This window comes from Pinus tabuliformis, chromosome 5_2 (genome assembly GCF_031772625.1).
Source record: "Pinus tabuliformis cultivar Carrire ecotype Pingquan chromosome 5_2, CPIR1, whole genome shotgun sequence".
Lineage (NCBI taxonomy): Eukaryota > Viridiplantae > Streptophyta > Pinopsida > Pinales > Pinaceae > Pinus > Pinus tabuliformis.
The window spans coordinates 395,478,684-395,505,307 of record NC_142306.1 but is presented as its reverse complement, the minus strand read 5'-3'; positions in this window follow the sequence as shown (position 1 = coordinate 395,505,307).

The following is a 26,624-nucleotide window of genomic DNA, read 5'->3' as shown; positions in this document are numbered from 1 at the left end:
TTAAAAATAGAATAAATTCTAGCAATAAATCATGCTATTTGTAACAGAGCTTTTCAAGCTTTAAATCATCCTGTAAAGCATGCTTTTCTTTGTATCGGATAAGGACCGAAAGGGCATATCCTTATTTATAAATAAAAAGGCAGCAAAGATCTCATCAGAGAGAGGAGAGGGGCGAGTGCCATAGTATTATTTTGGAAAATTTTCTCTCAGTGTCTCTTGTTAAATGACTCAGCATATGCATGCATAGATTATCGGATAGTGTCGACAGTGTTGAATGGTTCTAATTCCTTACGCTATAATACTGTATATTAATCATTGAAGGCACCTTTCCTTTCATTCTCGGTTATATTTCTTTGACTCTTATTTTACTGTGGCGCATATATTCTTGATATAGCAAGAACTCTTGTAATTTTTCATTAAGTGGTTGTGGCACCATTGAGAATTCATAACTCAAAGTGTTGACCCATATCAGTCCAAGACCATATCGGCGTTGAGAGGTTTTTTTTTGGAATTGTTTCTTGGGTCTATATGCCGGTTTACAAAGCCTTCCATCCGAACGGAGACATAGTGTGACAAAGGGCGAGTTCTAAATTTGGAAGCGCACTATTATAAACTATGACATTATATGTCACTAGGTCTGTTGTTTTGGAGGTGGAGAGTTATTGTTTGAGTCGAACAACAATTTTGGGAGCGAATTAATATAAACTGCAATATATTCTTATCGCTGAGTCCATCATTTCGGAGGCGGGGAAGTGTTGATTGAATCGATCACCGAAAAGCGGAACTGGCAAAGTATTAAACACTGCTTATAGGTGTATCCGATCCGGAGGAAAAAAAATACCATTGAAGCGATTGCCGAAAAGTGGAACTAGCGAAGTATTAAACGCTGCTTATAGGTGTATTGGGTCCGAAGGAAAGAAGACCATTGAAGCGATCGCTAAAAAGTGGGACTGGCGAAGTATTAAATGCTGTTTATAGGTGTATCGAGTCCGAAGGGAAGGAAGCCATTGTTTGAGCGATCACCAAATTATATATATTGAACCGAACAGCATAGGGAGTGGAGATATATGAGCTTTGTCCACGATAAGGTTCCACTTATACCATCACCGATATCAAAAAGGAAAGGGAGAATATAACATGATACATATATGTTGTGTTGCGTAAGTCCGCCAATTGGACATTTCTTTTAAGAGCTTCAAAAAGCCACTGTTTTTTAATAAGCCTCATAGTGAGTTTTTTTTAAAAGAATGAAACCTCAGTTTAATGACTGATGCGCCTAGAGGAGGAAAAAGGGAAGTTGATCGAGATATTAAAGAGCTTTCAGATAGATTAGGGAGATTGTCTTTAATGCCTGCACCCTCGCCATCATTTTGTAACACTATTATACTAATCATTGACATTATTTAATTCATCTTATTATTATATTAGTTATTTTAATTCATTTTATTCCTATATTTTTTGTTTGTATTATGTTTTCTGTTTTACTGTATCATAACAGTATTTTGTAACACTATTATACTAATCATTATCATTATTTAATTCATGTTATTGTTATATTAATAATTTTAATTCATGTTATTACTATATTAATAATTATAATTCATGTTATTACTATATTGTTTGTTTGTTTTATGTTTTATGTTTTACTATATTGTAACACTATTTTATAAGACTATTATACTAATCATTAATATTATTTAATCCATCTTATTACTATATTAATAATTTCAATTCATCTTATTACTATATTGTTTGTTTGCTTTATGTTTTACTATATTGTCACACTATTATACTAATCATTATCATTATTTAATTCATGTTATAACTATATTGTTTATTTGTTTTATGTTTTATGTTTTACTATTTTGTAACACTATTATGCTAATTATTATAATTATTTAATTCATGTTATTATTATATTGTTTGTTTGTTTTATGTTTTATGTTTTACTATTTTGGAACACTATTATACTAATCAATATCATTTTTTAATTCATGTTATTACTACATTAATAATTTTAATTCATGTTATTACGACATTGTTTGTTTGTTTTATTTTTTGCTATTTTGTAATGCTATTTTGTAGCACTATTTTGTAACACTATTATACTAATCTTATCATTATTTAACTCATGTTATTACTATATCGTCTATTTTCTTTTGTTTTATGTTTTACTATATTGTAACACTATTATACTAATCATTATGTTGGGTCCCTATAATACTAGTGATTACCCCATTACTATTGTAGTTATACCCCTTATTTATATTGTTGTGCCCCCATTGCCCCCCATATTGTTATTAATGTGCCCATAGAATCCCTCTATTGTTATTTTTGTGGCTTTATATTATTATTGTTAGGTCGGTTGGATTATATTGTGACTCCTTAGACTCCTATATATAGAAAGGAGGTTTTGTCATTTGAATCATCCAAGAATTGTTCATTTATGTAATGTAAAGGAGGTTGCCCCTTCGAAGAGGCTGAATTCTAAGGCATTGATCTATCTTTTCTATCTTTTCTTGAGCTGGTTTCATAACATTTGGTATCAGAGCTTTGGATTCTAGGGTTTCGCTGCTCCAAACAGGTCATCGTGGCATTTTCGCTATAACGTTTTTTCTGTGATGTTTCAGAAGTCGCAAAAAAAACCCATTTGAGAAGAAATCGCGCTAAACCTTGGATCCGAATTTCAGAGCTTTTTGCGCGATAGTTTCGGAGATATGATCTGAGGAAGTTGGTCTTTTTGCAGACTCCTGAATTACACTCAAAACAGGTGACCTGGGGAAAATCGTCATAACTTTCATTCTAAGCATCGGATTGAAATTTCATAAGAAGGTACAGAAATAGGACGGACTGAAGTTTTCTTTTAGATAATGTTCTGAGTCCAAGGTTGAAACAATGACACGTGGCACTTCGTACAAGTTTGCTCTACTAAACTAGTCTATAATCAGGTCGCTGCGGGAGATTGTTCATAACTCTTTCTTGGAGAATCCAATTTGGATCAGACTAGTGGCATTGGAAAGAGGAGATAGAAGGCTACTACAGGTAAAAATTTCAGAACTGGATGATTCGAAATTACAGAGATACATCAGATTCAATATCAGGCTTCTACAAAGAAAAAAAGGTGTGTAGTTTTTTTTTTAATTTTTGCATAAGCTTGGTTTGAAGGAATTCAAAGGGCATAGTAAAGCATTATTATCGGTAACTGATGCCCCGAGGAAAGAAAATGCAAACACCTAGTAAGGAACCTGAAAGCTCTAGCATGACTCATGAAGAAGAGGAAGAAATGCTACATGATATATCAAAATTACAAGAACAAGTGCAACAAATGTCACGCTCACAAAAGCTAACAGATGCTAAGATAAATGGCATGGAATCTAAGATAAAGGGCATGGAAGCTAAGATGGATGGCATGGAAGCTAAGGTGAATGGCATGGACGATAAAATTGATGGCATGGATGATAAGATGGAAGAATTGAAGATAAATATGAATAAGTTGCTACAAGAAATGGTCACTAAGGGTGAAAGAGTACTAAAGGAAACTCATGATGAGAACAAAAGAAATGTTAATCATGATTCCATAGACTCTAATGTTGGATCGAAGACTCACCATGTTCCAAAAATCGATATGAGGAAGTTTGATGGCAAGGATCCCGCCACATGGATATTACAGATGGAGCAATTCTTCGATCTCAATAATGTGCAAAACACACAAAAGGTACGTATGGCAACTTTATATTTGGAACCAAATCAGTTTGTATGGTATCAATGGCTTTGTTCTCGTAAACAATTTATCACTTGGGCAATTTTTACGGAAGAATTGATAGCACATTATGAGGATACAAAAAGCAACACTTTTTTTAGCCAATTGATAAGTCTCAAACAAAAGGGTTCAATAATGGAGCACATTGAGGAGTTCCAAAAATTGAACATAAGGGTAAAAGATATTCCAGAGGAGCATAGGATTGATGTGTTCATAGGGTCTTTAAAGGATAATATCCAACATGATGTGCGCCTTTGGGAACCTGATTCATTAGAGAAGGCATTCAGGTTAGCAAGAAAAATGGAAAGCAAAATTATGGCAACTAGGAAGCATACCATTCACAACTATAAAGACGGAAGTGTTGTTGCCCATAGTCTTCCACAACCTACAAGGTTGACACCACAACAATTGGAAGAAAAAAGAGCAAAAGGGCTTTGTTACAATTGTGATAGCAAATACACAAAAGGTCATAAGTGTGCTGAGAAGAAATTATTCTACATAGATTGTGAAGAGGAAGAAGAAAAGGAGCAAGAAAGGTCAAAAGAAGAGGATATATTCCAGGAACAAAGCCTAGATGAAGAACAAATAAATCCGACCATATCTTGTAATGCATTGGTGGGAATTACCACTCCTCAAACCATCAAGATAGAAGGACAAATCAAGAAGAAAAAGGTAATAGTGTTGATTGATTCAGGAAGCACCCACAATTTTATTCATTGTAGGGTAGCAAAAGAATTGAATTGCTTCCTATATCCAGCACCAGAGTGTCAAGTGATGATTGCAAATGGAGGAACAATAAATTGTTCTGGAAAGTGCCATAATATCAAGCTATCCATGGGAGAATATGTATTGACTAGCCCAATGCTTTCCATTCCAATGGGAGGTGCTGATGTTGTACTAGGAGTCCAATGGCTACAATCCTTGGGTACAATAGCTTTTAATTTTCAAGAACTTTTCATGAAATTTTCTGTGGAAGGAAAGGAAGTTGAATTAAGGGGTATTGCAGGGAAACCAGGAAAGATAATCAGCTCTAATGGCATGACAAAGCTTCTAAAAAAGGAGCAAAGAGGTGTAATTGCACAATTATGTTCGCTAGATGTTTCCACATTGGAATCATCTATTTCTCCAGATCTCCAAAAAGTCCTGGACAATCATTCCAAGGTATTTGAGACTCCCAAAGGTCTCCCACCTATGCGTGATCATGATCATGCTATTCATCTGATTCCAGGAAGTGTTCCTCCAAACATCAGGCCGTACAGATATCCCTATGTCCAAAAAAGTGAAATTGAACGTATGGTTGCAGAAATGCTAGAGGCTGGTATAATTCAACCGAGTCAAAGTTCTTTCTCTGCTCCAGTAGTATTGGTGCACAAGAAGGATGGATCATGGCGCATGTGTCCAGATTATAGGGAGCTCAACAAGCTCACTATTAAAGATAAGTTCCCCATTCCTGTCATTGATGAATTACTGGATGAATTGCATGGATCAATTTACTTCACCAAGTTGGATCTTCGTTCAGGATATCATCAAATCAGAATGAAGATTGAAGACATTCCGAAAATGGCATTTAGAACTCATGAGGGTCATTATGAATTTTTGGTCATGCCTTTTGGCCTTACCAATGCACCTTCAACATTTCAAGGTTTGATGAATTCAATTTTCAAACCATTCCTTAGAAAATTTGTGTTAGTATTTTTTGATGATATACTAATCTACAGCAAGTCTTGGAAGGATCATGTTGAACATGTTGACAGGGTGCTACAACTATTGGAGGAGAAACAATTATATGCAAAAAGATCCAAATGTTTCTTTGGAGTCCAGGAGGTGGAATATTTGGGTCATATTGTATCTCATGAAGGAGTTAAGGTAGACCCTAGCAAAATTAAAGCCATTAAGGAATGGAAAATCCCCACATCCATAAAGCATTTGCGAGGATTTCTTGGGTTGACAGGGTATTATCGCAAGTTTGTTAAGAATTATGGGAGAATAGCAGCACCTCTAACAACATTATTGAAGAAAGATGCATTTTCATGGACTCCGGAAGCAACAAAGGCCTTTGAACATCTTAAAGAGGCAATGTGCCAAGCACCGGTCTTAGCTACACCGGACTTCACAAAAACCTTTATTGTGGAATGTGATGCTTCAGGAAATGGAATTGGTGTTGTTCTAATGCAAGATGAAAGACCCATTGCTTTTGAAAGTCGTCCAATCAAGGGAAAGTTTCTAAGAAAAGATATTTATGAGAAGAAAATGCAATACTCCATGCACTTAAGGAATGGCGACCCTACCTAATGGGAAGACACTTCAAGGTAAAAACGGATCATGATAGCCTTAAATACTTTTTAGAACAAAGATTATCCTCTGAAGAGCAAAAAAAGTGGGTCACAAAGATGTTGGGTTATGACTTTGAAATCATCTACAAAAAAGGGAAGCAAAATGTGGTGGCAGATGCACTCTCAAGAAAGGATGAGGATGTGGAAGCATTGTTGTGCGCCATTTCTATTATCCAACCAGATTGGATAAACGAAGCAAGGGAGGAATGGAAGAATGACGAAGAAGTGTGGGCACTTATTCGAAAGCTACAACAAGATTCCAGTACGTCTGATACATTTAGCTGGAAAAATGATTCGTTATGGTACAAAGATCGCTTATACCTCTGTAAGAATTCCCAGCTAAAACAAAAGATTCTTATGGAATTGCACACTTCTCCCTTAGGAGGGCACTCAGGATTTTTAAAAACTTACCACAGGGTTAAGAAGGAATTTTTTTGGGATGGCCTTAAATCAGATATTCAAAAGTTTGTGGCAGAATGTTTGGTTTGCCAACAAAATAAAGTTGAAACAATTAAGACACCGGGTCTATTACAACCTTTATCCATTCCAAGCCAACGTTGGGAGGAGGTTTCAATGGATTTTATCACAGGTTTACCCAAGTCTGAGGGAAAGAGTGTCATCATGGTGGTAGTTGACAGACTTACCAAGTATGCACACTTTTGTGCATTATCACATCCATTTAAAGCCAGTACAGTTTCTACTGCATTTATGGAAACAATTCAAAAGCTACATGGAAACCCAAAGATTATTGTAAGTGACAGAGATCCCATTTTCACTGGAAATTTTTGGACAAAATTATTTTCTTGTCTTGGTACTCAGTTAGCTCATAGCTCATCTTATCATCCTCAATCTGATGGGAAAACTGAGATAGTAAACAAATGTTTGGAAGGATATCTTCGTTGCTTTGTATCTGATAAACAGACACAATGGGTCAAATGGTTGCCTCTGGCTGAATGGTGGTATAACACTTCCTTCATACAGCAACAAAAATGACCCCATTTATGGCACTTTATGGGTATCAACCACCATCCATCACATCATATTTAAGAGAAAATTCTAAGGTTCAGGCAGTGGAACATCACATCGAACATCAACAACAAGTCCTCCAACTCTTAAAGGATAACCTCGTGTTGGCACAGAATAGAATGAAACAACAGGCATATCAACATCGCAGTGAAAGAAGTTTTGATGTAGGTGATTGGGTATTCCTACGGCTACAACCATATAAGAAAATGTCCCTCAAGCAAGCTAAGAAGGATAATAAATTATCACCAAAGTATTATGGTCCGTACAAGGTGTTGCAAAAGATTGGTACTATGGCATACAAATTGGAGCTTCCTGCAGCTTCTCGATTGCACCCAGTTTTCCATGTTTCATGCTTAAAGAAGGTTATAGGTGACAAGCTCCCAGTTCAAACAATATTGCCAGAACTTGACGAGGAAGGAAAAATTATATTGGAACCGGAAGCAGTTATAGAAACAAGAACTCGACAGCTACGAAATCGATCAATTTCAGAGTACCTTATCAAGTGGAAGAACTTATCTGCTGAAGATTCCACATGGGAGGATGAGAATTTTATGCAGAAATATCCAGAACTACTCAAGCGTTGAGGAAAACACTTTTTTGAAGGAGAGGGGCATGTTGGGTCCCTATAATACTAGTGATTACCCCATTACTATTGTAGTTATACCCCTTATTTATATTGTTGTGCCCCCATTTCCCCCATATTGTTATTAATGTGCCCATAGAATCCCTCTATTGTTATTTTTGTGGCTTTATATTATTATTGTTAGGTCGGCTGGATTATATTGTGACTCCTTAGACTCCTATATATAGAAAGGAGGTTTGGTCATTTGAATCATCCAAGAATTGTTCATTTATGTAATGTAAAGGAGGTTTCCCCCTCGAAGAGGCTGAATTCTAAGGCGTTGATCTATCTTTTCTATCTTTTCTTGAGTTGGTTTCATAACACATTATAATTATTTAATTCATGTTATTACTATATTAATAATTCGAATTCATGTTCTTACTATATTGTTTGTTTGTTTTGTGTTTTACTATATTGTAACCCTATTTTGTAACACTATTATGCTAATCATTATCATTATTTAATTCATGTTATTACTATATTGTTTGTTTGTTTTATGTTTTATGTTTTACTATTTTGTAACATTATTATACTAATCAATATCATTTTTTAATTCATGTTATTACTATATTAATAATTTTAATTCACGTTATTACGACATTGTTTGTTTGTTTTATTTTTTGCTATTTTGTAACACTATTTTGTAGCACTATTTTGTAACACTATTATACTAATAATTATCATTATTTAATTCATGTTATTAGTATTTGTAAACTCTTAACCCTATGTTTTATGTTCTACTACTTTCTAACACTATTTGGTAGCACTATTTTGCAAAACTATTACAATAATCATTATCATTATGTAATTCATGTTATGACTATATTGTTTGTCTTTTTGATGTTTTATTTTTGACTATATTGGAACTATTTTGTAATACTATTATACTAATCGTTATAACTATTTAATTCATGTTATTACTATTTTAATAATTTAATTCATGTTACTACTATATTGTTTGTTTGTTTTATGTTTTATGTTTTACTATATTGTAACAATAATTTGTAACAATATTATACTAATAATTATCATTATTTAATTCATGTTATTACTATATTGTTTGTTTATTTTATGTCTTATGTTTTACTATATTGTAGCACTATTTTGTAACATTATTATAATAATCAATATCATTATTTAATTCATGTTATTAGTATATTGTTCGTTTGTTTTATGTTTTATGTTTTATCTTTTACTATTTTGTAACACTAATATACTAATCATTATCATTATTTAATTCTTGTTATTAGCATATTGTTTGTTTGTTTTATGTTTTATGTTTTACCATTTTGCAACACTATTTTGTAACACTACTATACTAGTCATAATCATTATTTAATTCATGTTATTACTATATTCTTTGTTTGTTTTATGTTTTATGTTTTACTATTCTGTAACACTATTATACTAATAATTATAATTATTTGATTCATGTTATTACTCTATTAATAATTTAAATTCATGCTATTACTATATTGTTTGCTTGTTTTACGTTTTATGTTTCACTATTTTGTAGCACTATTTTGTAACACTATTATACTAATCAATATCATTATTTAATTCATGTTATTACTATATTGTTCATTTTTTTATATTTTATGTTTTACTATTTTGTAACACCATTTTGTAACACTATTATACTAATCATTATCATTATTTAATTGATGTTATTACTATATTGTTTGTTTGTTTTATGTTTTATATTTTACAATTTCATAACACTACTTTGTAGCACTATTTTGTAACACTATTATACTGATCATTATCATTAATTAATTCATGTTATTACTATATTGTTTGTTTGTTTTATGTTTTATATTTTACAATTTCGTAACAATACTTTGTAGCACTATTTTGTAACACTATTATACTCATCATTATCGCTATTTAATTCATGTTATTACTACATTAATAATTTTAATTCATGTTACTACTATATTGTTTGTTTGTTTTATGTTTTATGTTTTACTATATTGTAACAATAATTTGTAACACTATTATACTAATCATTATCATTATTTAATTCATGTTATTACTATATTGTTTGTTTGTTTTATGTTTTACATTTTACTGTATTTTTAGACTATTTTGTAACAATATTATACTAATCATTATCATTATTTCGTTAATGTTATCACTGTATTTTTTGTTTGTTTCATATTTTATGTTTTATGTTTTACTCTTTTGTAAAACTATTTTGTAACACTATCATAGTAAACATTAACATTATTTAATTCATGTTATTACTATATTGTTTGTTTATTTTATGTTTTAATATATTGTAACAATATTATACTAATCATTATCTTTATTCAATTCATGTTATTACTATATTGTGTGTTTGTTTTATGTTTTATGTCTTACTATATTGTAACACTATTTTGAAACACTACTATACTAGTCATTATAATTATTTAATTGATTTTATTACTATATTAATAATTTTACTTGATGTTTTTACTATATTGTTTGTTTGTTTTAAATTTTATGTTTTAATATATTTTAACACTATGTTTTAAGTTTTATGTTTTATATTTTACTATATTGGAACACTGTTTTCTTAACGCTATTATACTAATCATTATAATTATCTAATTCATGTTATTAATATATTGTTTGTTTGTTTTATGTTTTATGTTTTGTGTTTTACTATATTGTAGCACTATTTTGTAACACTATTATACTAATCAATATCATTATTTAATTCATGTTATTACTGTATTGTTCGTTTGTTTTATATTTTATGTTTTGCTATTTTGTAACATCATTTTGTAACACTATTATACTAATCATTATCATTATTTATTTCATGTTATTATTATATTGTTTGTTTGTTTTATTTTTTATCTTTTACTATTTTGTAACACTATTATACTAATTATTATCATTATTTAATTCATGTTATTATTATACTAATAGTTTTAATTCATGTTATTACTATATTGTTTTTTTCTTTTTTTCCAAGGGAAAAAACGGTAAACTTTTATTTAAAAAATGAAAAGTTACACTAGCAGATGCACTGAAGCATTTCCATAAGCTGCCCATTTGGGCTCGAGTGCATTCGCACCCCACACAACGTTAGAAGGCTAACATGCATAAAGGAGAAGAAGAAAGGAAAATAGAGGAGAGAGAAGAAAGAGGCAAAAAACTGAATTCTGGCAGTGAGTAAAAACTCACACTTCAAGTTTTTCTCCCCTTTTTCTTTTCGACCTTGCGCCACTCTCCTTGAGTGGGCTCGATCGAAGCTATGACTGACTATGTTTCTGCTTTCTGTGAGGCTGTTTCCTTGTCTGAGTCTGAAGTATCTGAGTGGTGATGCTGTTTGATCCCTCCCATGCTTTGATCCTCACTTGCCTTCTCTGCCTGATTTGGGTGGAGCTGTGAAATCTTGTTATCTGATGTAGTTTCCTTCTGAGTCTCCATTTCTTGTGATACCTTTGCATCCTCTGCGGGGGTGTCATCCTCTTCTGCTTCTGATTCTTCATCATCTGAGTTAGGGGGGGGGGAATTTCCATCCTTTCCTCTGCTTCCCTTTCTGCTTCTTTTTACTATTTGCTTTCTTAGCTTCTGGGCATGTGCTTTGCAGGTGTCCTGTCTGCCTGCAAAGCCTGCATCTGAAAGCAGTATTTTCATAGTCTAGTGCTTACAGCCAGTTTTGTTGTTTGTAGATCAGCCTTATGTTGTCTGGCAGCCCTTTGCTTAGATCTACTTCCACACAAATGCGTGCAAAAGTGTATACCCTTTCATCAATCCTCTCCAGATCTGTTTTGATATATTTCCCTATGCTGTTCCCAATTCCTTCCAAGACTCGTTCACTCCAAAAGTGAAGGGGAAGGTTATATAGACAGACCCAAACCGACACTTTGGATACAGTCATGTTGTTTGGATCGAAATCTGGGAACCATGGGGTCATGAACAACCCCGATGTTCCCCAGAACCAAGGCCCATCTCTGATGATTGTATCTCTGACTTCTGAGGATGCGAATACAACTATAAAAAATACCTTGGAGCATAAATGTATATCACATTCCATGGTCCAAGTGGTGAAAATCCAATGGAATAGATCCATTCCTTTTGGCCAGAAACTGTTAAAACGGCAGATTAGGGCCTGCGTTTCATAGGACTTAACGAAAACATCAAGCCCTGTAGAATCAAAGTTTAGGGCTGGGGTTTGCCCTAACTGATCTACTATGTATGGCCTAGGAGTATATCTGCCTTGATCTGGAGAGGACCCTGTATCTTTGTTACCCTGAAGAATGTTTTTGTAGGAGGAACCTCCTTTGGGTTGTTGCTGAGGTGCTGTCTTTTTCCCCTTGTCCCCTCCTGAGGAGCTTTTGTCTCCCCCTGAGCTGCTTGGCTGACCCTGAGGAGGGGCCCCTCCTCTCAGTCTGAGGTTCAAAACAATGGTTTCTCCTGGGCTAATCTCATAGCTTCCCATGGTTCTGTTGTCCTGGAGAGACCATCTGCCATTGACTAAATGTTGGATCTGGCTAGGGTATCCAGTCAATGCACAGATTTGCTGCTTCAGCTGCAGCACAGTACTTTCTGCATGTACCCATACTAAAAAAGATTTCTTCTCTGGGGTTTTAATGAAAATCTGAAAACGAGTTTTTGTTACCTGATGTCTGCATTTTAGCTGAGTTCCTGCTCTGCCTGAAACGGTGTCGTTGCTGGTTGCCTTGTGATCTGGCTGTCGGCGGTCTTCCAGATCTGAGCTTCTATTGAGGCATTCTTCCATCTTCCTGTCACGATCTGCAAACCCTCTGTTGGATCGATGCATATATCCACCGATCAGCTGCCTGAGCTCTTGGAGATCTTGAAACTTGCTCATATTAGATAGATCCGGCCTGGATCTACAGGGTTTGGGCCATGCAAATGTGTACATAGGCAGATCTGCACCATGCAATCCCTCGTCTTTGCATGCATGAAGCGACTGTAGAGGGGTGAGCCTGACTATCACCAGACTGGCAGATCCTGTATATATCAGGCCGATCTCTGACGATTTTCCGCCCCCAAGTTGGGTTCTAAGCCCAAAGACGAATAATGTCTGCAGATCTCTGGCCTCGAACGGCTTTACTGGCTTCTCCTTCAGATCGGCCCTAGTTGCATTTGGCCCATCAAGCAATAGGTGATATGGACGAAGGATAACTGCTGTGCCAAAAGCATCCGGTACTTTCCAGGCATTGGGCCGCATGACCAAGGCAGTTCCAGAAGCTTGAGGAGGGTCGAAACGCTCCAGCGCCACGCTCTTAATGTCTGCGTCCTTCCCTTCCACGCCACCTCCAACGATCGCCATGTCGAGGGTTTCATTCTCTGCGCAGACAGAGTTCTCAGCGACGACCATCTCTCGAGGTCCCTGTATTCAAATTTCTTCAGAAACCTATTGTTTTTTTCTTTTATGTTTTAAGTTTTACTATTTTGAAACACTATTATACGAATCATTATCATTACTCAATTCATGTTATTATTATATTAATAATTTTAATCCATGTTATTACTATATTGTTTGTTTTTTTTATGTTTTACTATTTTGTAACACTATTGTACTAATGATTACGATTATTTAATTCATTTTATTACTATATTATTAATATTAATTCATGTTACTACTATATTAATAATTTCAATTCATGTTATTAGTATGTTGTTTGTTTGTTCTATGTTTTATGTTTTACTATATTGTAACACTATCATACTAATCATTATCATTATTTAGTTCATGTTATAACTATTTTGTTTATTTGTTTTATGTTTTATGTTTTACTATTTTGTAACACTATTATACCAATCCTTAACATTATTTAATTCAGGTTATTAATATATTGATAATTTTAAGTCATGTTATTACGGTATTGTTTGTTTGTTTTATGTTTTGTTTTTTACTATTTTATAACACTATTATACTAATCTTATCATTATTTAATTCACGTTAATACTATATTCATAATTTTAATTCATGTTATTACTATATTGTCTATTTGTTTTCTGTTTTATGTTTTACTATATTGTAACACTACTATACTAATCATTATAATTATTTAATTCATGTTATTACTATATTAATAATTTGACTTCATGTTTTTACTATATTGTTTGTTTGTTTTATGTTTTACTATATTGTAGAACTATTTTGTAACACTATTATACTAATCATTATAATTATTTATTTCATGTTATTACTATATTGTTTGCTTGTTTTATGTTTTATGTTTTACTATTTTGTAACACTATTATACTAATCAATATCATTATTTAACTCATGTTATTACTATATTAATAATTTTAATTCATGTTATTACGATAGTGTTTGTTTGTTTTATTTTTTGCTATTTTGTAGCACTATTTTGTAACACTATTATACTAATCATTATCATTGTTTAATTCATGTTATTACTTTATTGTCAATTTGTTTTATATTTTATGTTTTACTATTTTATAACAATACTATACTAATCATTATCATTATTTATTCCATGTTATTACTATATTAATAATTTTTAATACATGTTATTACTATATTGTTTGTTTGTTTTATGTTTTATTTTTTACTATTTTATAACACTATTTTGTAACATTATTATACTAATCAATATAATTATTTAATTCATGTTATTACTATATTGTTCGATTGTTTTATATTTTATGTTTTACTATTTTGTAACACTATTATACTAATCATTATCATTATTTAATTCATGTTATTAATATATTAATAATTTTAATTCATTTTATCACTATATATATATATTTTTTTAATGTTTTGTGTTCTACAATATTGTAACACTATTTTGTAACACTATTATCCTAATCATTATCATTATTTAATTCATGTTATTACTATTTTGCAACACTATTTTGTAATACTACTATACTAATCATAATCATTATTTAATTCCTGATATTACTATATTGTTTATTTGTTTTATGTTTTATGTTTTACTATTTTGTAACACTATTATACTAATCATTATTTTTTCTAATTCATGTTATTACCATATTGTTTTTTTCTTTTATGTTTTTTGTAACCCTATTTTGTAACACTATTATGCTAATCATTATCATTATTTAATTCATGTTATTACTATACTGTTTGTTGGTTTTATGTTTTACTATTTTGTGATGCGGGAGCATGTGACTCCGAGGAGAAAAATCTTCCAAATTATTCCAAAAAATCCAAAAACAAATTACAGCGAAGGGAGTGGGGTCCTTTAGCCTACAATTTCTATGCTTTCTTAGTTAAAAATAGAATAAATTCTAGCAATAAATCATGCTATTTGTAACAGAGCTTTTCAAGCTTTAAATCATCCTGTAAAGCATGCTTTTCTTTGTATCAGATAAGGACCGAGAGGGCCTATCCTTAGTCATAAATAAAAAGGCAGCAAAGCTCTCATCAGAGAGAGGAGAGGGGCGAGTGCCATAGTATTATTTTGGAAAATTTTCTCTCAGTGCCTCTTGTTAAACGACTCAACATATGCATGCATAGATTATCGGATAGTGGCGATGGTGTTGAATGGTTTTAATTCCTTATGCTATAATACTGTATATTAATCATTGAAGGCACCTTTCCTTTCATTCCCGGTTATATTTCTTTGACTATTATTTTACTCTGGCGCATATATTCTTGGTATAGCAAGAACTCTTGTAATTTTTCATTAAGTGGCTGTGGCACCGTTGAGAATTCATAACTGAAAGTGCTGACCCATATCGGTCCAAGACCATATCAGCGTCAAGAGGTTTTTTTTTGGAATTGTTCTTTGGGTCTATATGCCGGTTTACAAAGCCTTCCGTCCGAACGGAGACATAGTGTGACAAAGGGCGAGTTCTGAATTTGGAAGCGAACTATTATAAACTGTGACATATATATGTCGCCAGGTACATCATTTCGGAGGTGGATAGTTATTGTTTGAGTCGAACAACAATTTTGGGAGCGAATTAATATAAACTTCAATATATTCTTATCGCTGAGTTCGTCATTTCGGAGGTGGGGAAGTGTTGATTGAATCAATCGCCGAAAAGCGGAACTGGCAAAGTATTAAACGCTGCTTATAGGTGTATCGGATCCATTTAGCATGTCTCTGGCTAAGTATTAAACACCTACAAGTTTGGAAAGGATGGTGTTAATCATACCTTGCTGCCTTTGCAAGAAGAAGAGGTGTAGGGGCAGAAGACTAGTCCAAAAACTCTGTTGCTTGGAGGGAAGGAATACTTGAAGAGATTGAAGAAAATGAGGTAAACTTTACTGTAATTTGCAAGCCCAAGGTAATATTGACTTCTACTAAAATTTCTGAATTACCCATTGAAATTCAAGAAATGCTGGAGAATTATTGTGATATTATTGTTGATGATTTGCCTAATGAATTACCGCCAATTCGAAAAATCAGTCATCATATAGACTTGATTCCTGGAGCAAGCTTACCTAACAAAGCAGCATATAGAATGAATCCTGTAGAAAATGAAGAAGTTAAGAAACAGGTGCAAGAATTGCTTGACAAGGGGTTGATCAAAGAAAGCCTGAGTCCTTGTGCAGTGCCAACAGTGCTAAGCCCGACGAAATATGGAGGTTGGAGAATGTGTACAGATTCAAGAGCCATCAATAATATTACAATAAGGTATAGATTTCCATTACCTAGAATTGAAGATTTAATGGATTGCTTGTCTGGCGCAATTTTTTTTTCAATGTTAGATCTTAAAAGTGGCTATCATCAGATAAGGATAAGAGAAGGGGTTGAATGGAAAACCACTTTTAAGACCAATGAAGGATTATATGAGTGGAGAGTGATGCATTTTGGGTTTTCCAATGCACCAAGTACATTCATGAGGCTTATGAATGAATTTCTTAAAGAATTCATTGGTAAATTTGTAATAGTATATCTGGACAATATATTAGTCTATAGCAGGTCCAAGGAGGAGCACTTGAGGCATTTACATTATGTCTTACAGAAGCTACAGCAAGAAAAAGTATTGTTGAATATGAAGAAATGTTTATTCATGAAAGAGGAGCTGCTGTACTTGGGATTTGTTATCTCAGCTGAAGGATTAAAGATGGATCCAGAAAATATCAAAGCAATTGTGGAGTGGCCTTCACCCAAGAGTATTTTTGAGGTAAGGAGTTTTCATGGTCTTGCTAGTTTCTACAGAAAATTCATTAATAATTTTAGTAAGATTAATGTTCCTATTATTGAGACCATAAAAAAAGATAAATAACCATTTAAGTGGACTGCTGAAGCAGAGAGCAATTTTCAGCTGTTGAAGAAGAAAATAACTGAAAAGCCTATTTTTGTTCTTCCTGATTTTAACAAAACTTTTCAAGTTAAGTGTGATGCCAACGCAGAAGCAATTGGAGGGGTTTTAAGCCAAGAAGATAGACCAATAGCTTATTTCAGTGAAAAGCTAAATGATGCCAAAAGGAAGTACTATTCTTATGATAAGGAGTTTTATGCAGTTGTGCAGGCACTAAAGAAGTGGAGGCATTATTCAATGTCGAAAGAATTTATTCTTTATTCAGATAACCGTGCATTGCAGTTTATAATGCAGCAGCCAAAACTTAGCCAGAGACATGCTAAATGGGTAGAATATCTTCAAGGCTTTCATTTTTTGTTGAAGCATATAACTGGACAATCAAACAAAGTGGCAGATGCCTTAAGTAGGAGAAGTGTATTGCTGCAAGAAAGTCAAATCCAAGTGTTGGGTTTTGATTTTCTTAAAGAATTATATGAGACCGATTTAGATTTTAAAGAGGCATTTGAGGCTTGTAAGAATCTTGTTTTGGTGGCCAGGAGCAAGTGGATGGATTATTTTATACAAGATGGACTGTTATTTAAAAAAAATCAGTCGTGCATACCTAACTGTTCAATGAGAGAGAATTTAATCAAAGAGAAGCATAGCGGAGGACTTGCAGGAAATTTTGGTAGAGAGAAGACCTTTGAATAGCTCAACAGATTTTACTTCTGGCCGAAAATGAAATCTGAAGTAGACAAGTATATAGGAAATTGTAAAGTCTGCCAGTATGCAAAAGGAAGGAGCCAAAACACAGGGTTGTATATTCCATTGCCAATTCCAGATAGGCCTTGGGATATGGTAAGTATGGATTTTGTGCTAGGATTGCCAAAGACTCAAAAAGGCTATGATTCAATTTTTGTTTTAGTGGACAGATTTTCAAAAATGGCGCACTTTATTCCATGTTATAAAACTAGTGATGCTTCTCACATTACTAACTTGTTTTTTAAAGAAATTGTAAGATTACATGGATTTCCCAAAAGCATTGTTTCAGACATGGATTAAAAGTTCATTGGACATTTCTCGAGAACACTATGGAAGAAACTGGGAACTAAATTAAATTTCAGTTCTTCCTATCATCCACAAACTGATGGATAGACTGAAGTTGTGAACAAAAGTTTAGGCAACCTTTTGAGGAGCTTTACTGCAGAACATCCAAAGCAATGGGATCAAGTGTTACCACAAGTTGAATATACTTATAATGACTCACCAAACAGGAGCACAGGACAGAGCCCATTCCATATGGTTTATGGAATGCACCCAAGGGGAATATCTGAATTAAGGAATTTGGGAAAAGAAGAAATGAGTATTGCAGAAGGTGAAGACTTTGCTTCAAGAATGCAGGCGATACATGAACAGGTGAAACAACAGCTACAGGACAACAACATTCAATATAAAACCAGAGCTAACATGAGGAGAAGAGAAATGAACTTTGAAGTTGGAGACTTGGTTTTAGCACACCTCAGAAAGGAGAGATTTCCAATGGGAGCATATAATAAATTAAAATCCAAGAAAATTGGACCATTCAGGATACTGAGAAAATTCTCTGCAAATGCTTATGAGATTGAATTACCACCTGGTGTGGGAATATCACCAATTTTTAATGTTGCAGACTTGTAGAAGTATGAGAATGAAGCTGCAGATGATACAGCACACGATCAAGAGACTCCAGAGATTAACTGGGTAAAACGGTTACCCACAACCAAGAATTTATAGCCAGAAAGAATTCTGGACAAGAAAGTGTATCAGAAGACAAGGGCACGAGAGTATTTCCAGCATTTGGTGAAATGGAAGGGACAGCCGATCGCTGAAGCTACTTGGGTTACAGAAGACATTCTACAGAAATTCGGCAAATCTGTAGATGAACTCATGGACAGGAGCCCATGAAGAATTTTGTCCTCAGGAGTCTGATGCGGGAGCATGTGACTCAGAGGGGAAAAATCTTCGAAATTATTCAAAAAAATCCAAAAAAAAATTACAGGCAAGGGAGTGGGGTCCTTTAGCCTACAATTTCTATGCTTTATTAGTTAAAAATAGAATAAATTCTAGCAATAAATCATGCTATTGGTAACAGAGCTTTTCAAGCTTTAAATCATCCTGTAAAGCATGCTTTTCTTTGTATCTGATAAGGACCGAGAGGGCCTATCCTTAGTTATAAATAAAAAAGCAGCAAAGCTCTCATCAGAGAGAGGAGAGGGGCGAGTGCCATAGTATTATTTTGGAAAATTTTCTCTCAGTGTCTCTTGTTAAATGACTCAGCATATGCATGCATAGATTATCGGATAGTGTCGATGGTGTTGAATGGTTCTAATTCCTTACGCTATAATACTGTATATTAATAATTGAAGGCACCTTTCCTTTCATTCTCAGTTATATTTATTTGACTCTTAATTTACTGTGGCGCATATATTATTGATATAGCAAGAACTCTTGTAATTTTTCATTAAGTGGTTGTGGCAACGTTGAGAATTCATAACTCAAAGTGTTGACCCATATCGGTCCAAGACCATATCGGCGTCGAGAGGTTTATTTTTGGAATTGTTCGTTGGGTCTATATGCTGGTTTACAAAGCCTTCCGTCCGAACGGAGACATAGTGTGACAAAGGGCGAGTTCTGAATTTTGAAGCGCAGTATTATAAACTGTGACATATATATGTCGCCAGGTCCATCATTTTGGAGGTGGAGAATTATTGTTTGAGTCGAACAACAATTTTGGGAGCGAATTAATATAAACTGCAATATATTCTTATCGTTGAGTCCATGATTTCGGAGGCGGGGAAGTGTTGATTGAATCGATCGCTGAAAAGCGGAACTGGCGAAGTATTAAACGCTGCTTATACGTGTATCCGATCCGGAGGAAAAAAAAAGACCATTGAAGCGATCGCCGAAAAGCGGAACTGGCGAAGTATTAAACGCTGCTTATAGGTGTATCGGGTCCGGAGGAAAGAAAACCATTGAAGTGATCGCTGAAAAGCGGAACTGGCGAAGTATTGAATGCTGTTTATAGGTGTATCGGGTCCGGAGGGAAGGAAACCATTGTTTGAGCGATCACCAAATTATATATATTGAACCGAATAGCATAGGGAGTGGAGATATATGAGCTTTGTCCACGATAAGGTTCCACTTATACCATTGCCGATATTAAAAAGGAAAGGGAGAATATAACGTGATACATATATGTTGTGTTGCGTAAGTCCGCCAATTGGACATTTCTTTTAAGAGCTTCAAAAAGCCACTGTTTGTTAATAAGCCTGATAGTGAGTTTTTTTTAAAAGAATGAAACCTCAGTTTAATGACTGATGCGCCCAGAGGAGGAAAAAGGAAAGTTGATCGAGATATTGAAGAGCTTGCAGACAGATTAGGGAGATTGTCTTTAATGCCTGCACCCTCGCCATCATTTTGTAACACTATTATACTAATCATGGACATTATTTAATTCATCTTATTACTATATTAATTATTTTAATTCATTTTATTCATATATTTTTTGTTTGTATTATGTTTTATGTTTTACTCTATCATAACAGTATTTTGTAACACTATTATACTAATCATTATCATTATTTAATTCATGTTATTGCTATATTAATAATTTTAATTCATGTTATTACTATATTGTTTGTTTCTTTTATGTTTTAAGTTTTACTTTTTTGTAACACTATTATACGAGTCATTATCATTATTCAATTCATGTTATTACTATATTAATAATTATAATTCATGTTATTACTATACTGTTTGTTTGTTTTATGTTTTATGTTTTACTATATTGTAACACTATTTTATGAGACTATTATACTAATCGTTAATATTATTTAATCCATCTAATTACTATATTAATAATTACAATTCATCTTATTACTATATTGTTTGTTTGCTTTATGTTTTACTATATTGTCACACTATTATACTAATCATTATCATTATTTAATTCATGTTATAACTATATTGTTTATTTGTTTTATGTTTTATTATTTTGTAAAACTATTATACCAATCATTGACATTATTCAATTCATGTTATTAGTATATTAACACTATTATACTATTATGCTAATCATTATCATTATTTAATTCATGTTATTACGATATTGTTTGTTTGTTTTATGTTTTATGTTTTACTATTTTGGAACACTATTATACTAATAAATATCATTTTTTAATTCATGTTATTACTATATTAATAATTTTAATTCATATTATTACGACATTGTTTGTTTGTTTTATTTCTTGCTATTTTATAACACTATTTTGTAGCACTATTTTGTAACACTATTATACTAATCTTATCATTATTTAACTCATGTTATTACTATATTGTCTATTTTTTTCTTATGTTTTACTATATTGTAACACTATTATACTAATCGTTATAATTATTTAATTCATGTTATTACTATATTAATAATTTGAATTCATGTTCTTACTATATTGTTTGTTTGTTTTATGTTTTACTATATCGTAACCCTATTTTGGAACACTATGACGCTAATCATTATCATTATTTAATTCATGTTATTACTATATTGTTTGTTTGTTTGATGTTTTATGTTTTACTATTTTGTAACATTATTATACTAATCAATATCATTTTTTAATTCATGTTATTACTATATTAATAATTTTAATTCACGTTATTACGACATTGTTTGTTTGTTTTATTTTTTTCTATTTTGTAACACTATTTTATAGCACTATTTTGTAACACTATTATACTAATCGTTATAACTATTTAATTCATGTTATTACTATATTAATAATTTTAATTAATGTTATTATTGCATTGTTTGTTTGTTTTATGTTTTTTGTAACACTCTTATACTAATCATTATCATTTTTTATTTCATGTTATTACTATATTAATAATTTTAATTCATGTTATTACTATATTGCTTGTTTGTTTTATGTTTTACTATTTTGTAACACTATTATACTAATCATTATCATTATTTAATTCATGTTATAACTATATTGTTTGTTTTCTTTATGTTTTATGTTTTACTATATCGTAACACTATTATACTAGTCATTATCATTAATTAATTCATGTTATTACTATATTGTTTGTTTTTTTTTTATGTTTTATGTTTTACTATACTGTAACACTATTTTGTAACACTTTTATACAAGTCGTTATAATTATTTAATTCATGTGATTATTATATTAATAATTTTAATTCATGTTATTAGTATATTGTTTGTTTCTTTTATGTTTTATTTTTTAATATTTTCTAACACTATTTTGTAACACTATTATACTAGTCATTATCATTATTTAATTCATGTTACTACTGTATTGTTTGTTCATTTAATCTTTTATTTTACACTATTTTGTAACACTATTATATTAAACATTATCATTCTTTAGTTCATGTTATTACTATATTAATAATTTTAATTTATGTTATTAGTATATTGTTTGTTTTTTTTATGTTTTTTGTTTTACTATATTGTAACACTAGTATACTAATCATTATCATTATTTAATTCATGTTATTACTATATTGTTTGTTTCTTTTATATTTTATATTTTACAATTTCGTAAAACTACTTTGTAGCACTATTTTCTAACACTATTATACTCATCATTATCATTATTTAATTAATACTATTACTATATTAATAATTTTAATTCATGTTACTACTATATTGTTTGTTTGTTTTATGTTTTATGTTTTACTATTTTGTAACACTATTATGCTAATCATTATCATTATTTGGTTCATGTTATTACTATATTGTTTGTTTGTTCTATGTTTTATGTTTTACTATATTGTAACCCTATCATACTAATCATTATCATTATTTAGTTCATGTTATAACTATTTAGTTTATTTGTTTTATGTTTTATGTTTTACTATTTTGTAACACTATTATACCAATCATTAACATTATTTAATTCATGTTATTAATATATTAATAATTTTAAGCCATGTTATTACGATATTGTTTGCTTGTTTTATGTTTTATTTTTTACTATTTTATAACACTATGATACTAATCTTATCATTATTTAATTCATGTTATTACTATACTGTCTATTTGTTTTTTGTTTTATGTTTTACTATATTGCAGCACTATTTTGTAAAACTATTATACTAATCATTACAATTATTTATTTCATGTTATTACTATATTGTTTGTTTGTTTTATGTTCTATGTTTCACTATTTTGTAGCACTATTATTCTAATCAATATCATTATTTAATTCATGTTATTACGATATTATTTGTTTGTTTTATTTTTTGCTGTTTCGTAACACTATTTTGTAACACTCTTATACTAATCATTATCATTATTTAATTCATGTTATTACTATATTGTTAATTTGTTTTATATTTTATGTTTTACTATTTTATAACAATATTATACTAATCATTATCATTGTTTATTCCAAGTTATTACTATATTAATAAATTTAATACATGTTATTACTATATTGTTTGTTTGTTTTATGTTTTATTTTTTACTATTTTATAACACTATTTTGTAACACTATTATACTATATTGATATTATTTAATTCGTGTTATTATTATATGGTTTGTTTGTATTATGTTTTATGTTTTAGTATTTTGTAAAACTATTATACTAAGAATTATCATTATTTAGTTCATGTTATTAGTATATTAATAATTTTAATTCATGTCGTTACTATATTGTTTGTTTGTTTTAGGTTTTACTATATTGTAGCACTATTTTGTAACACTATTATACTAATCAATATAATTATTTAATTCATGTTATTACTATATTATTTGTTTGATTTATGTTTTACTATATTGTAACACTATTTCGTAACACTATTATACTAATCATTATCATTAATCAATTCATCTTATTACTATATTGTTTGTTTGTTTTATGTTTTATTTTATACTATTTTATAACACTATTATACTAAATATTATCATGCTTTAGTTCAGGTTATTACCATATTCATAATTTTAATTCATGTTATTACTATAGTGTTTGTTTGTTTTATGTTTTTTGTTTTACTATGTTGTAACACTGTTATACTAACCAATATCATTATTTAATTCATGTTATTACTATATTGTACGTTTGTTTTATGTTTTATGTTTTAGTATTTTGTGATACTACTATACTAATCATTATCATTGTTTAATTCATGTTATTAGCATATTGTTTGTTTGTTTTATGTTTTATGTTTTACTATTTTGCAACACTATTTTGTAACACTGCTATACTAATCATTATCATTATTTAATTCATGTTATTACTATATTAGTACTTTTAATTCATGTTATTAATATATTCTTTGTTTCTTTTATGTTTTATGTTTTACTATAATGTAACACTATTTTGTAGCATTATTATACTAATTAATATAATTATTTAATTCATGTTATTACTATATTGTTTGTTTGTTTTATGTGTTATGTTTTACCATTTTATAACAGTATTATACTAATCATTATAATTATTTAATTCATGTTATTAATCTATTAATAATTTTAATTCATTATATCACTATATTGTTTTTTTAATGTTTTATGTTCTACAATATTGGAACACTATTTTGTAACAACGTTATACTAATCACTATAATTATTTAATTCATGTTATTACTATATTGTTCATTTGTTTTATGTTTTATGTTTTACTATTTTGTAACACTAATATACTAATCATTATCATTATTTAATTTTTGTTATTAGCATATTGTTTGTTTTTTTTACGTTTTATGTTTTACTATTTTGCAACACTATTTTGTAATACTACTATACTAATCATAATCATTATTTAATTCATGTTATTACTATATTGTTTATTTGTTTTATGTTTTATGTTTTACTATTTTGTAACACTATTATACTAATCATTATAATTATTTAATTCATGTTATTACTATATTAATAATTTAAATTCATGCTATTACTATATTGTTTGTTTGTTTTATGTTTTATGTTTCACTATTTTGTAACACTATTATACTAATCAATATCATTATTTAATTCATGTTATCACTATATTGCTCATTTGTTATATATTTTATATTTTACTATTTTGTAACACCATTTTGTAACACTATTATACTAATCATTATCATTATTTAATTCATGTTATTGCTATATTTTTTGTTTGTTTTATGTTTTAAATTTTTCTATATTCTAAGACTATTTTGTAACAATATTATACTAATCATTATCATTATTTCATTAATGTTATTACTGTATTATTTGTTCGTTTCATGTTTTACGTTTTATGCTTTACTGTTTTGTAAAACTATTTTGTAACACTATTATAATAAACATTAACATTATTTAATTCATGTTATTACTATATTGTTTGTTTGTTTTATGTTTTGCTATATTGTAAAAATATTATACGAGTCATTATCATTATTTAATACATGTTATTACTATATTAATAATTTTACTTGATGTTATTACTATATTGTTTGTCTGTTTTAAGTTTAATGTTTTACTATTTTTTAATACTATGTTGTAACACTATTACAATAATAATTATGATTATTTAATTAATGTTATTACTATATTGTTTGTTTGGTTTATGTTTTTTGTAACCCTATTTTGTAACACTATTATGCTAATCATTATCATTATTTAATTCATGTTATTACTATATTGTTTGTTGGTTTTATATTTTGTGTTTTACTATTTTGTAAAACTATTATACTAATCATTGACATTATTTAATTCATTTTATTACTATATTAATTATTTTAATTCATTTTATTCCTATATTTTTTCTTTGTATTATTTTTTATGTTTTACTATATCATAACAGTATTTTGTAACACTATTATACCAATCATTATCATTATTTAATTCATGTTATTACTATATTGTAACACTATTTTATAAGACTATTATACTAATCATTAATATTATTTAATCCATCTTATTACTATCTTAATAATTTGGATTCATGTTATTACTATATTGTTTGTTTTCTTTATGTTTTACTATATTGTAACACTATTATACTAGTCATTATCATTATTTAATTCATGTTATTAACATATTATTAGTTTTAAGCCATGTTATTACGATATTGTTTGTTTGTTTTATGTTTTATTTTTTACTATTTTATAACACTATTATACTAATCTTATCATTATTTAATTCATGTTATTACTATATTGTCTACTTGTTTTCTGTTTTATGTTTTACTATATTGTAACACTATTATACTAATCATTATAATTATTTAACTCATGTTATTACTATATTAATAATTTTAATTCATGTTCTTACTATATTGTTTGTTTGTTTTATGTTTTATGTTTTACTATTTTGTAACACTATTATACTAATCAATATCATTATTTAATTCATGTTATTACTATATTAATAATTTTAATTCATGTTATTACTATATTGTTTGTTTGTTTTGTGTTTTATGTTTTACTATATTGTAACACTATATTTTAACACTATTATACTAATCATTATCATTATTTAATTCATGTTATTAGTATATTGTTTGTTTGCTTTATGTTTTATGTTTTATGCATTACTATATTGTAACATTATTTTCTAACATTATATCATTATATAATTCATTATATTACTATATTAATAATTTAAATTCATTTTATTACTATATTGCTTGTTTGTT